This window comes from Cervus elaphus, chromosome 7 (assembly GCF_910594005.1).
Source record: "Cervus elaphus chromosome 7, mCerEla1.1, whole genome shotgun sequence".
Lineage (NCBI taxonomy): Eukaryota > Metazoa > Chordata > Mammalia > Artiodactyla > Cervidae > Cervus > Cervus elaphus.
Window position 1 is genome coordinate 47,752,464 of NC_057821.1, and position 15,077 is coordinate 47,767,540.

Consider the following 15,077-nt stretch of genomic DNA (forward strand, 5'->3'; position numbering starts at 1 on the left):
TCAGTCCTTGCGAGGGGGAATCAAGTTGGGATGTGAATCAAAGAATCACAGAATAAGTTTGACAAAACAGTTATAGCCAGGATTCTTCAGGAGAGCCTTGCACTTTAGCGCATAATGTCCAGAGACTTGAACCTAATCAGGGCAGTCGAGAAAGACATCCATCATGGGACTTCCCTGGTGATCCAGTGGTTAAGAATCCACTTTCCAATGCAGGTGATGCGGGTTCGATTCCTGGTTGGGGGACTAAGATCCCACCTCCTGTGGAGCAACCAAAACCACATGCCAGAGCTAGAGACACCTGCAATGGAGAACCCACATGCTCCCACAAAGACCCAACGCAGCAAAACAAGAAAAGGAAGGAAAAAAAAGAAAGATATCAGCGAGGGAGCAAAGAGCATTCCAGATGAAAGAAAGAAAGTGAAGTCGCTCAGTTCTGTCCGACTCTTTTGCAGCCCCATGGACTATAGCCTACCAGGCTCCTCTGTCCATGGGATTCTCCAGGCAAGAATACTGGAGCGGGTTGCCATTTCCTTCTCCAGGGGATCTTCCTGCCGCAGGGATTGAACCCGGGTCTCCTGCACTGTAGGGAGATGGTTTACCATCTGAGCCACCTGGGAAGCATTCCGGGTGGTGGACCACTATTCCCCGGAGCATCTGAAGAACTAGAAACAGGGCTGGTGGAGGCCCAGAGGGAACAGGGGTTGGAGGAGGGGGCTGGAGAGCTGGGTAGGACTCAAAGTCACCGATAAACCCTCTAATCTTTTCCCAAGACCAGCAGGAAGCCACTGAGTGAGCACTGAGTAAGTAGCGGGTGATGTAAGCGCATTTCAGTTTTATGTTTGTCGTATAAACTCACGGTTGAGTCAAAAAACAAAACTCCAGGAGACGCAGAGATGAATCATTGCCATAATTATTAATTATTGCTAGGACTATCCCTAGCAACACACGTTTAAGAATAAACTTGGCACACGCCAATTGCCTAGCGGTGACAGACGACCATTCTTCGCTTCACGGTCATAGAAAGTTGACCTAAACCCTGGTAACCTTTGCCGTGAGTCATGTCAGTTTGGGCCCATCTCAACTCACCTATTTCCAAAACACTGGGGAGGTGCTCTGGCAAGACACGTCCAAGGCCCTCCACAGGCCAGTCACGCAAGCAGCCTCAGGCCGTGGGCATCTGCAGACGGAGCGTCTGGCGGAAGACGCCAAGGCAAGGGGCAAATCCCAGGAGCCCCGAGCGGTGCCTGCTTCTCAGGATGGCGGAGCCATAACTGAAGCATCTCTCCTTCCAGAAAGCATTTTTCATGTTTGGGCTTCTTTTGTGCGAAAGAGCCTTCAGACTTCCTAAAACGAGCGAGCAGTCCAGCTGTGGTGACCCTCCACGTTCTGCCTTCCCAAGTGTGAATGCACGCAAACCTACGTGATCACACCACTGCAGGAAAGGACTTCCCTGATGGTGCAGTGGTTAAGAATCTCCTTGTGATGCTAAGGATGCGGGTTCATCACCTGGGCGGGGAACTAAGATCCCACAACTAAGCCTAGGAGCCCCAACCTCTGAGCCTGCTCACTCTAGAACCTTTGCTCCGCAGCTAAAGAAAGCCCACATGCCGCAAAGACCCAGTACAGCCTAAAAACAAGACAAAACAAAACAACCCACCGCAGGTCCCGTGACCCAGAGAATCCCGCACCTTAGGAATCAGCTTCCTGTGCCTTTCGTCGTCTTCCTTGCCTACCTGCCTCTGTCTAAATCTGCCCAGATGCACACCCACAAGAAGAAAAAAAAAATCAGCAAAATTCTTACCCAAAAAAAAAAGGTGCTTCTTAAGATTTTTCAAAATGTTTTGAGAACTAGGTGGGTGAGAATAAGGAGGGGGGGATGGAGGTAAGTCTCCTCTCTCTCTCCAGCCCCCCTTGCAGAGTCAGTTCATGCAGAACAGCTCACGGCAGCTCTAAAAGTAAGGGGAACACAGGAGGCTGAGCAGGCCCTCGATAGACGATGAATGGAACACCCTTATGCTTCCCTGGTGGCTCAGAAGGTAAAGGATCTGCCTGCCATGCAGGAGACCAAGGTTCGGTCCCTGGGGCAGGAAGATTCCCTGGAGGAGGAAATGGAAACCCACTCCAGTGTTCTTGCCTGGAGAACCCCATGGACAGAGGCACCTGGCGGGCTACAGTCCCGGGAGTCACAAAGAGTCGGACATGACTGAGCAACTAACACTTTCAGAATCTTCAACCTGTTGTCACTAGGACTTAGCCCTCCAGGCTCCTCGGTCCATGGGATTTTCCAGGCAAGAATACTGGAATGGGTTCCCATTTCCTCCTCCAGGGGATTTTCCTGATCCAGGGATCAAACCCACATCTCCAACGCCTCCTGCATTGGCAGTCGGGTTCTTTACCACTAGCTCCACCCGGGAATCCCTTGGGGATAAAATGATACTGCAAATGTGAAAAGAAAAAAAAAGGAGAGAGAGCTTTGTCAAGTTCACGTGCTATATACCTAGTTACAACCCAACTCTCCTGATTGGTAACCAGTATCCAAACCAATAAACTCACAGTTCGGGCTTAACAATGGCCATCAGTGATCTCAGCCTCTTTCCTCCTAGTTCTTTCCGGTCCCCACCTCCCCACATCCCCTCCTCCTCGACTTTCAGATTCTTTAGGGTTTCAGTGTTGCTTCCTTAAGGAGATCTGCCTTGGAGTTTATTCATGTTCTTAACCCCTTAAACTTTGGCTAAAACCCATTGCCACCCAAAGGTCCCCCCACTGATCTCCTGCTGTGGAAAGTTTGAAATCACTCGAAGTAAAACCCATTTGAAAGGGAACAACCACAGTCTGTTTTAAATGAGATAAGGAAGGCACCAAGTCTTCTTTCTGTTCGCTTCTCCTTCCCTACAATAGAGGCAGAAGGATTTCCTGCCCGTTTATAAGGCTATTGTTCTAGGTTTAGGAGGAAGTTGTAAAACAATAAAACAGAAAGGGCGGGGGGAAGCTGTCTGATAGGTTTATCCTCAAAGGTAAGGTCCAAACGACCCCTCAGTGCAATCAATAGTTTTAAGCCCCCCAGAGTCACGTCTGACTGCAGTCAGACCTCAGACATCACCACCAGGCCGCTGACTCACCCTCCCGGAGGAAAGGGTGGGGCTGGCAAATGTAAACAGAGATCGGGACACCTAAGACTGGGAACTTGGGATCCGGGAGGAAGCGGCCCCGCCCCAGGAGGGCCCGGCGGGATGGAGCTCCCGGCTTGACGGAAAGCACTGAGAACCGGCTGGCGTTAATGTGTCCAGTTTTTAGCTTCAGACACTAGAAATGCTTGCCTGTGAGTCAGCAAACATCTCCTTTTGGTTTCGAGGCTGGAAAGTAGAATTGTCTCAAATTTCTGAAGTTGTTTAGGAGAAAGGATTCTCCTTTCTTGCCGGTGCCATCAGCCCCTTCCGCTCTGGACATCCATCCCTCCACACACCAGACCTGCCCATCCTGGGGGTGTGGAAGCAGGCTAACTGGCAGAAGGTGCACGGGCGTTTCCCACAGGCACCCGAGGGGACACACACCACGCAGAGTGTGCCGCCCTCTCCAGGGGGGCCTTCGGGGGGCCTGTTAGCCTGGCCCCTCTAAGGACCATCAGCCTGCCAGGGGCCCCATCACCCCTCACCCCACCCAGAGGGGTCCAGGGGTCTTATCTGGACCAGCATGCCCTGCGTACCTCAGAGCACGTGCCTGAACCGAACTTGCCATGTAGACTCTCCCAGGAATGAGGAATTGGAAATCAGAGGCTGCACGTCCGTTTCTGCTTAGGGGGCAAGTTGGAGGAATATGAATGTACATGAATTGAGAGCCATCCTCTGCCATCTGCGCTGATGCACAGGACCTGATGGTCTACAAACAATAAAGTCCTGGGAGGAGATGAGCCAGAGAGAGGGAGGGAGGGAAGGAAGAGGGGAAGGGACTGTCCTGGGGTCTGATGACTCTGGTCCTGACTCTCTCTCCCCCTGCCCCTAACACCCTTTTGCTTCCCTGTCCCCGGGTTCCATGAGATCCCCCCATGTTCGTGTAATTAACTCTCCCCTTTTATTCCAGCTAACTCAGGTTGATTTCCGACGTTTGCATCTACAGTGGACCCCCAAGCTGCCTCCTGACATGCACTTTCCTTTTCTTGGCAACTATCTCCATTTGCTGTCAACACCCACTTTGCCTCAGTGCCACATACATGCTTTAAGAGGAAGTGATTTCAAAACAATACATATGACTCAAGTTTAAGCTAACTAACAGCTACAGGTTTAGACAGGTCTGTATAGTCCTATAAGAAAAGCTATGACAAGCTTTTGGAAGAAAAGCTATGACCAACCTAGACAGCATATTAAAAAGCAGAGACATTACTTGCTGACAACTGTCTGTCTAGTCAAAGCTCTGGTTTTTCCAGTAGTCATGTATGGAGGTGAGAGTTGGATCATAAAAAAAGCTTAGCACCAAAGAATTGATGCTTTTGAGCTGTGGTGTTGGAGAAGACTCTTGAGAGTCCCTTGGACTCCAAGGAGATCAAGCCAGGCGATCCTAAAGGAAATCAACCCTGAATATTCATTGGAAAGACTGATGGTGAAGCTAAAGCCCCAATACTCTGGCCACCTGATGCAAAGAGCTGATTCATTGGAAAAGACCCTGATGCTGGGAAAGATTGAAAGCAAAAGGAGAAGAGGGCGGCAGAAGATTAGATGGCTGGATGGCATCACAGACTCAATGGACATGAGTTTGAGCAAAGCTCGGGAGACAGTGAAGGAGAGGGGAGTCTGGCATGCTGCCTTCCATGGGGTTCCAAAGAGAAGGACACAACTTAGAGACCAGACAACAACATGGGTTTAGGAGTGAACTCCACAGCTGCTGTGGCCAAGGAGAGGTAATTGTGGTTTAGCCGCTCAGTCGGGTCCGACTCTTGCGACCCCATAGACTGCAGCCTGCCAGGCTCCCCTATCCATGGGATTCTCAAGGCAAGAGTACTAGAGTGGGTTGCCATTTCCTTCTCCAGGGGATCTTCCCAACCCAGGAATTAAACCCGGGTATCCTGCATTGCAGGCGGATTCTTTACCATCTGAGCCACTAGGGAAGTACCCAAGGAGAGGTGAGGGTCAGTATTCTGACCGCTTCCGGGATGACCCCCTCACTCATTTCTGTGGTCCTGATGGAGAAGCAGGCCGAGCAGGGAGTTGTTGACAGCCGGGTTATGACCACACAGAGGAGACCACCGACGGCTAAATGAAAAGACGGTAAAGAAGCCTTGTTTCAGAAGACACCACAGAGCTGCCAAATCAAACCATTCCCAAAGTCCACCCTCCCTCAGACTATCCATTGACACGGCCCCATAAATCCCTGTAAGTAAACATCTCAACTAGAATTCCTGAGACACGGCTTAGATCTGCAGACTACCACGGCAGTCGTCCCAAACTACCTCAGTATATTCTGGGAGAATAAGGAAAACAGGAAAAGAGGGCTTGACTGGAAAACCAGAGTCTTCCAAGATACCAGCTGTCCTTGCCACCGATTACCAATGGAACCTTGGGCAAGTGTGTCTCTTCTTTGAGCCCAGCTGCTCATTTGCTGGGTAAAAAGAACTAACACTCTTTGATTTTAATTGTCAACCCTTAGTGCCAACATTTATTGAATCCTCTGGGGGTGAGTTATAATTACATATATGAATTGTTCCATACTCTCAAAACTCAGAAACCAGCAACAACAAAACATTTTATTTGCATTAAAACTCTCATGGATCCTAGAGAAGGAATGGCAACCCACCCCAGTATCCTTGCCTGGGAAATCCCATGGACAGAGGAGCCAGGAGGGCTACAGTCCATGGGGTCGCAAAGAGTTGGACACAACTGAGCAACTTCCATCAACATTGTGGAGAGAGGAAATGAGGGAATACAGTGCAAGAGTCTTCTGACTGAGTCTTATTCACAAAGGCCAACCCTTGGAGTATTTGGGAGTTATCGAAACCAAGGAATCCAGGTGGTTGGGGCCCCTGCTGGTCACACCCAGCTGGGGGACACCCTTCCCTTGAGCTGTGTGGTTATGGGTGACCTCTAACAGTGGAGACAGTAACTGGCCCATCAGGCTTTGTGAGAAGGATCTAAGAGTATACTATCTAATGTAGGCTTTGAGTTCGTTGGCAAACGCATTGAACTCTTCAAAGTTAGCATTTGTTGCTGACGTTATTTTTCAAGACTTCTTTTTGTCAGGGATTGCTTTGTTTCCCCCTTTCGTGGTGCGGTTACTGCTAAGAAAATAAAACCTGCCCCAACCCAGAAACTCAGAACTGATACTCCAGGTTCTCTCACTGGAAAGAAAAACAAAAACAAAACCGGTATAATTGACTTCCACCACAAAGGGCACATGCAAGATTGTGCGTGCACTCACACAAAGTCATAAAGGATATTAGACCCACTCGTGCAAGAATAAAGCTGGGAGCAGACCTGCCATATGGATTTACTTTTACTGGAGGTTTCCAAATATTCAATTTGAGAACAGACTTTTGGTGCCGTATTTTTCAAGAAATCTCTTCTCCCCACAACTTTAAATATAGCTGAGCCAAAGTCAAGCATGATCGCAAAAGAACAAAGCAAGAGAAGTTCACAGATCATCATTTGGTAAAGTTCCAAGGAGCTATCGTATGACAGCATCAGGATATCAGGCCAATTTTAAGACTGATGTCTGTCCATACTTGGGAAAGAAATACTGGAGAAAAATATAACTCTAGAGATCATAAGGAATAGTACCATGTGCATTCCCCACTTTAAAAAGAAGATGGTTACTTTGGTTGGCCAAAAATGTATTTCAAACAAAAAATATTTCACAATTTTCTCAACTCACAGACTCAAATTGGAGAGCTATAAGAAATCATAGTAATTATTACCCAGTCCAGTCTTCTTGTTGTTAATTGGCCTATCTTCCCTGGTGGCTCAGATGGTAAAGAATCTGCCTGTAATGCAAGAGACGTGGGTTCGATCCCTGGGTTGGGAAGATCTCCTGGAGAAGGGAATGTCTACTCACTCCAGTATTCTTGCTTGGAGAATTCCATGCACAGAGGAGCCTGATGGGCTATAGTCCATGGGGTCACAAAGAGTTGGACGTGACTGAGCAACTATCACTTTCATTTCACCCGTAATTAGGTAGAAAACTAGTTTGAAATATGACTAAGCCTATTAAGAGTGCAATATTCAACACAGTATGATTTTGTTTACATGAAGTTCAAAAGCAAGTGAAACTAATCTATGGTGTTAGAAGTCAGAATATTGGTTCCTTCTGGAAAAGAGGAAGCGGGTAGAGGAGGGGCCTCTGGCGAAGCTCTTTCTCTTGATCTGGGTGGTGGTTAGTTAAACACAGGAGAGTTCTGACATGCATAATCAAGCTGTGTGTTTACAACTTGTGCATTTTTATATGTATGTTATACATCAACCTAGAAGACGTTTATTTCACCCTCAAAAAAGAGTCTGGGTAGTCAAATCTAAGTCAAAAAATGAACAAAAAGATCCCATTTTATTTACGATCCAACATTTAATTTAGAAACACATTAGCTTTTTACTCACCTTTTTAATTGATGTGGAGATTCACTATTTTTGTACACTCCTATGAGTGGAACAAATGCATGAAGTCAGACCCGCCCCCCTCCTTATCAAGATGCAGACCAGTTCTCACCTTCCCCAAAGAACTCCTCAAACTGCCCCTTCAACTCCCAGCTGGGGACCCCATCCCACCCATTCAACTCACAGCAACCACTGATCTGTTCCTGTAATTTTTGCATTTTCCAACATGTCATATATTAGAACCACATAAAATGTAGTGTTTTCATTCTGGCTTCTTTTACTTAGCAAGAGGCATTTGACATTCATCCACGTTGTTATGTGAACCAGTAATTTTCTCCCTATTATTCCATTCTGAGTAGTATTCCAGTATTTGGATATACCATGGTTGTTTTATCCATTCACCAGTCAAAGGACATTTGGGTTGTTTCCGGTTTGGAGCATTCATGGACAAGTTTTTATGTGAACAAATGTTTCCAGTTCTCTTGGGTCAATACCTTGGAGTGGGATTACTGGATTGCCAGGAGAAATATCAACAACCTCAGATATGGAGATGATACCACTCAAATGGCAGAAAGTGAAGAGGAACTAAAGAGCCTCTTGATGAGAGTGAAGGAGGATAGTGAAAATCCTGGCTTAAAATTCAACATTCAAAAAACTAAGATCAGGGCATCCAGTCCCATCACTTCATGGCAAATAGATGGGGGAATGATGAAAGCAGTGACATATTTTATTTTCTTGGGCTCCAAAATCACTGTGGACATTGACTGTAGCCATAATAAAAGACACTTGCTCCTTGAAAGAAAAGCTATTAACAAACCTAGACAGTGTATTAAAAAGCAAAGACATTACTTTGCCAACAAAGGTCTGTATAATCAAAGCCATGGTTTTTCCAGTAGCACATACGAATGTGAGAGATGAACTAGAAGAAGAAGGCTGAGCACCAAAGAATTGATGGTTTCAAACTACAGTGTTGGAGAAGACTCTTGAAAGTCTCTTGGACTGCAAGGAGATCCAACCAGTCCATCCTAAAGGAAATCAGTCCTGAATGTTCATTGGAAAGACTGATGCTGAAGCTGAAGCTCCGATACTTTGGCCACTTGACACAGAGTCGACTCATTGGAAAAGACCCTGATGCTGGCAAGATGGAAGACAAAAGGAGAAGAGGGCAGCAGAGGATGAGATGAATAATCATAGCATCACTGAGCCAATGGACGTGAATCTCCAGGAGATAGTGGACAGGGAAGCCTGGCGTGCTGCAGTCCATGGGGCCGCAAAGAGTTGGACATGCCTTAACAACTGGACAACAGCAACATAGTAGGTACACACTCAACTTTATAAAACACTCAAATTTTTTTTCAGAGTGCCTGTACCATTAGCACTGCCAACAGCAATGAATGAAAATTCCAATTCTTCTGCATTCTTACAAGCACTTATTATTGTCTTTTTTAAAAAAGCCATTCTAATTGTTAAAAGGTCATGTTTACAGAAAATATTTGCCCAAGATTCTGCTAGTAGTACACATAGTTAAGTTTAAAATTTAGAAAGAAATAGTATACATTAATATAATTCTGCAGGTCAATTGAAAGTATTCTACTTCCTTAAAAATAACAAACTATCTTTCATAATGAATTTCTTTAATACTTAAGAATGATATGATCTAAGAGTGATACTTAAGAATACTTTAATACTTAAGAATGATAAGATGATAAATATTCATTAACTTATATTTATTGGCCATTTGTATTTCTTTCATAAGAATGGCCTGTTTAGACAATTTGCTCATTTTTGTATTAATTTTTTTAAAATATTTATGTATTTGCACTGAGTCTCATGTGTGACGTGAGAACTCCTAGTTGCAGCCTGTGGGATCTAGTCTCTGGATCAGGGTTTGAGGCCAGTCCCCCTGTATTGGAAGCACAGAATCTTAGCCACTGGACCACCTGGGAAGTTCCCTCATTTTGATATTAATATTTTAAAAGCTCATTTGAAAGAGCCCTTTGTGTTTTATGGAAATCAGACTGTCAATTATCATTACGTTGTAGGTAAGTCTGTGCTTTTGTTTACGAAGTTGGCCGCTACAAAGAGATTTTCTTAAGCTTAGAGTCAAATTTATAGAAAGCTCTTTTCCACTCAAAGATTATTTTTTAATCTTGGCCGCTGTTTTCTATTATTATTTTTTTTTACATCATTTTCTCCTGGGCAAAATTCACCTCGAATTAATTTGGATTGTGACAAGGGAAGGATCTCAACAGACTAAGATGAAAATGAAGTAAAAGAAATTAAAATCTGCAGGTCAAAGGCGGAAAAAAATTTCCTAAGATTAATAAGCTTCTTTCCAGAAGTGTGTTATTTAATAATTTTATTTATTTATTTTCAGCTGTGCTGGCTCTTCATTGCTGTCCCGGCGTTTTCTAGTTGCAGAGAGTGGGGGCTACTCCTTTGCAATGCAGGGGCTTCTCATTGCTGGGGCTTCTCTGGATGCCAAGCATGGGCCCTCGGGCACATGGGCTCACGGTTGTGGCCCATGGATTTAGTTGCTCTCGGCATGAGGGATCTTCCTGAACCAGGGATCGAACCCATGTCTCCTGCATTGGCAGGTGGACTCTTCACCACTGAGCTACCAGTGAAGCCCCAGAAGTGAGTTTTTAAATTTAGGTTTCTCTAGTCACTTTTTGCACTCCAGTACTCTTGTCTGGAAAATCCCATGGACGGAGGGGCCTGGTGGGCTGCCGTCTATGGGGTCGCTAAGAATTGGACACAACTGAACGACTTCACTTTCCCTTTTCACTTTCATGCACTGGAGAAGGAAATGGCAACCCACTCCAGTGTTCTCGCCTGGAGAATCCCAGGGACGGGGGAGCCTGGTGGGCTGCCGTCTATGGGGTCGCGCAGAGTCGGACACGACTGAAGTGATTTAGCAGCAGCAGTCACTTTTTGAGCAAGCTCCGGGAGATGGTGAGGGACAGGGAAGCCTGGCATGCTGCAGTCCGTGGGGTCGCAAAGAGTCGGACACGACCGAGCGACTGAACGACAGCAGTCACTTTGACTTGATGTCCCACTCCAGCTTGACGACCTTTTGAGATTTTTACTTTTTTCAACTATCACGCAACATGAAAGTGATAGAGACTTCTTGGGGGAAATGTGCCAGCAAAGTCTGCTCTTAAATATTTGGAACGTAGATGACATAACTTGATCTTGAATAGCTATCAGGAAACCCAACACATTTATTTTAAAAATTCCATTGGAAAAAATGTAAATTCAAATGGCACTATTGGATTCCAGTAAATATGAATTCAAATGCATCGTGTTACCCCTGGGGCTGAACTGTCGCCTGGAAACACAGGGCACCCTGGCCTCTCAGCTGCCGTTGCAGTGACGGGACTGTTCTTATGTCAGCTTCCCTGGGGGCTCAGTGGTAAAGAATCTGCCTTCCAAGCAGGAGACCTGGGTTCGATCCCTGGGTCGGGAAGATCCCCTGGAGAAAGAAATGGCAACCCACTCCAGGATTCTTGCCTGGGAAACCTCATGGACAGAGGAGCCTGGCGGACTACAGTTCATGGGGTCGCAAAGAGTTGGACACGACTCAGCAACTAAACAACAGCAACAACCTCTTAGGCAATTCATGTTTCCCCTCCACTAACTTGAGATGCCACTTTGATTATATAATAAATCCCCATTTGTTCTTGGTTTATTTCTAGATTCCCCATGATTTTTTCTTAATCAGTCTACAAAACGGACTCTTTTACAGCTTCATCATATGATGACTTTCGACATGAAAAAGAATAAGCTTCAATTTTTTTTTATTTTACTGTGAAAATTAACAGATACAGGAAAGTGCATAAAATATGTAAAAACTTTTAAACAAATAGTTATAAAGAGAGCACTTGTGTAAACACCACCCAGGTCAAGAAATAGAACTAAAACTTATTTTTTTAAGTTGTCTCCCACAGACTACCTATTTAAAATAAGAATTATCAGCTAGTTCTGATGGTCAGACAAGCATATTTTCAGTCATTTAGTAAAAGTTTAGATGTAAATTGATAGTGGAATGAATAAAGCTCCAGTAAAGAAAAAGTACTGGTTAATTTTGTTATTTTTCTAAGTAAATGGGGTTTATACCTCCTTACCATTCCACATTGCATAAGCACAACACAATATTTTTTCCTTATTATGCAAAAAGATGTTTCTAAGTATACCAATGTTATTTTAAAAAAGAACATTTAAACTTAAGAAGGACCCCTTTTCAGATGTTCAGAAGCCTTTGTTAATTTATAAACAGATCTGCACTGTGCAAGAGGGCAGCCACCAGCCAGGTAGCTAATTACACTTCGGGTAATTAAATAAAATTTAAAATTCAGTTTTTCAGTCACATTAGCCACATCTCACATGTTCAAGAGCCACACGTAGCTAGTGGGCACCCAAAGCGTCCAGCACAGATGGAGAACATTTTCATCATCACAGAAGGTTCTAGTGGATGGCTGTGTTCTAGACCCTTCTTGGCTTCCACCAATGATCCAAAGGGTCGAAAACACTAATCTGAGTTGTCTTTAAAACATTCAAGATAAACAGTGAAAATAAACATAGGAAACAGAGGTCAGAAATTAAAGAGAGAGAAAGAGGAATGTGCCAGGAATGAGTGATATTACACAATTGAGCGCTAAATCTTGTTTTAACCTTGTTTAGCCAAAGCTGAACAAATAAACAAAGCATTCAATGGGTCATATAGTTCTCATTCCACAGCAGGAAGCATACACTTTTATTTGGCAAGAAGTACTGTTTCCTGATGATAATATTTGGTGAGAAAATATTATGGGGAATCTTCTATCAGTGTAACCCATAGGTGGCTGGACTATTCGGGTGGCCTCTGCTCACCCCACACAGCCTGAAATTGACGCCTCACATCAAAAAAGTAGCAAAAATCAGAGACTTCCCTGGTGGTCCAGTGGTTAAGACTCTGCACTCCCAATGCAAGGGGGCCTGGGTTCAATCCCTGGTCAGGGAACTAGATCCCTGCATGCTGCAACCAAGATCCGGTGTGGCCAAATTAAAAAAAAAAAAAAGTAGCAAAAAAACATCACTTAGCAAGTGATGTTGATTTTCCTGAAGATTTTTCAAGGAGATGAAGGGAGGGGTTACATTACCGAGCACAGGGCAAAGTCTCATCCAACTGTGGGCTAGCTCTCTCTGTCCTCATCCATCCTGTGGACTCTTCACCAGTGCCCTTTCAGCTCAGTTTCCCTCTCCTCCCGTCCGCCCCAGCGCCCACCTCCTCATCCACAGCCTCCAAACATCCTCTCTATTGGTCATCACAGTTCAGCTCTTGCCTTTGCACACACACCTCGTCCGGCAAAGCCAAAGCTCGGTGGGGACCCCAGGGTGACCCACAGTGAGCCCTCCGGCCCACTTCACAGGGGCTCCCCCTTTATCTTGCCACGTACGAAAGGCTGAGCCGCCATTCTGAACAAGGCCTTAAACAGTCATTTTGAAAGGGAGGGGAAAAAAGCTGAGGCCGTGGCATTCAATCACAACTTAGTCAAAGCAATTCTTATGAGAATTAAGTGAATTTGGTCCAGATACTTTGGTTTCTGCTAAACTCTGTAGCCCTCCAGGCAAAACAGAAAAACAAATAGACATGCGTACAAGAATTAAGATGCTTTCCTGGGGCAGAGGGACGTCTACAAGCTCTTAATGGAGGGACACTGTCTTTTCCAGCTCGACAGCTGGTGACATCAGGTACTCTGGGGAAATGGCTTTCCCAATCACAGCCGCCATTTAGAAACAGATCTGAGGGGCCTCCCTGGCGGTCCAGTGGCTACGACTCCCAATGCAGAGGGCCCTGGTTCGATCCCTGGTCAAGGAGCTAGATCCCACATGAGCAACTAAGTGAACAACCAAGGGTTCATGTGCCTCAACTAAAGAGCCTGCGTGTTGCAACTAAAGAGCCCCCGTGCGTAATGAAGACTGAAGATGCCCCTGCCACAGTCAAGACTCAGCGCAGCCAAATCAATCAAATCAAAGTTGCTGTTTGTTTGTTTTTTTAAAGAAACAGAGATGAGATTCCAGCATACATCTGTCTAAACAATCCCATGACACCACCCTGCCTCCATTATTGACCACAGCATGGGAGAGAGTAAGGGAAACCAAAAGTCATCATGGTAGCCCCCAAAACTGAGCCTGTCTTAGGGTCCAGTTAGCCAACATTGGTCGCTATAATGAATTCCCCCAGAGTCGGCAGCCCTCTGTTGATGCTACACACTTCAGAAGGAGGAGCATGAGAGATACGGTCCTTGTGCTTCCTCCCTTTCTTTGCAGGTGGAAATTAGTTAGAAGTCCATTTAGACACGGGATGAGTCTATTTAGATTCTTCCCTAGAGGCTCAGACGGTAAAGAGTCTGCCTGCAAGCCTGGAGACCTGGGTTCGATCCCTGGGTCCAGAAGATCCCCTGGAAGAGGAAATGGCAACCCACTTCAGTATTCTTGCCTGGAAAATCCCATGGACGGAGGAGTCTGGCGAGCTACAGTCCATGAGGTCGCAAAGAGTTGGACACAACTGAGCGACTTCACTTTCACTTGAGACATGGAAATCATAGAATTATAGAAGTGGGAAAGACTCTAGAGTCCATCTTGTACAGCTCACTGCTCTTATAGAAGAGGTCAGTGGAGTCCAGAGAAGTTGGGTGTGTTGTTTAAGATCACCAGCCTGTTAGGGGCAGAACCAGAAGAACCCAACATGCCTGTAACTCCAATTGTTTAAATCAGAGGCCACAAATCATTGGCCCACAGGGTATGTTTAATTTTTAATTGCTTGCTATAATTTTAAAGTTGGAAAAAAAAAATCAGCAGTGCTAACACAGAGTTATGGCTGGCTCCTTTAGGCGAGCAGTGAGACTCTCTGTTCACAAGAGGAACATGCCCCTCCTCCAAGCAGGCAGTAAGCGCACCAAGCTCCAGATCCATGTCTGATATATTTTTGTAACTGGGGTCTAGCTTATGATTGTACTTAAGGCAGATGAACTCCTGAATGAGTGCTGCATGGATGCTGGGTCAACATTTTGGCACAGAGGGTCGTGAGAAGAGACAGTCTTCTGGTTCACGGCTCTGCTCTCCATCCTGAGCTGCGAGCTTGCTGGGTGAGGTTAACATCCATGGAGACCCCCTAGCAGCCTCCCCGCCTCACGGGTCCCGCCCACTCCCCATCTCCTTCCCACATCCCCCACCGTCACATGCAAAACCTTGGAATGCCCTTGAAGCATGCAATGGTCTCCATCTCCTTTCTCTGGCCGAAGCTCCCATCCCGTGCACTCTGGTACCCCCTGGTCCCCACCGTGCCCACGGACACAGCCTCAGCTCGGTCACTCCCGTCTGTCATCAGCTCTCCCAACTATGTCTCCTTTCTCAGCAAGCCCAGCCTCTGCGCTCCATGTCACAGGATCTCAAAATGTATTTCAGACTTGAAAGGAATATTGTGGTCTAATAATTTCAGAGCACTTTTCACAAACATTTTTT

At 45.7% G+C, this 15,077-nt stretch overlaps 1 non-coding gene across 1 annotated transcript; it reads left to right on the forward strand.

Annotated features, from left to right (window-relative positions):
• The first annotated feature begins 12,499 nt into the window (after positions 1–12,499).
• TRNAG-CCC lies at positions 12,500–12,573 on the forward strand. The gene has a single exon. It is a non-coding gene; the product is annotated as a tRNA-Gly (tRNA).
• Positions 12,574–15,077: the final 2,504 nt, after the last annotated feature.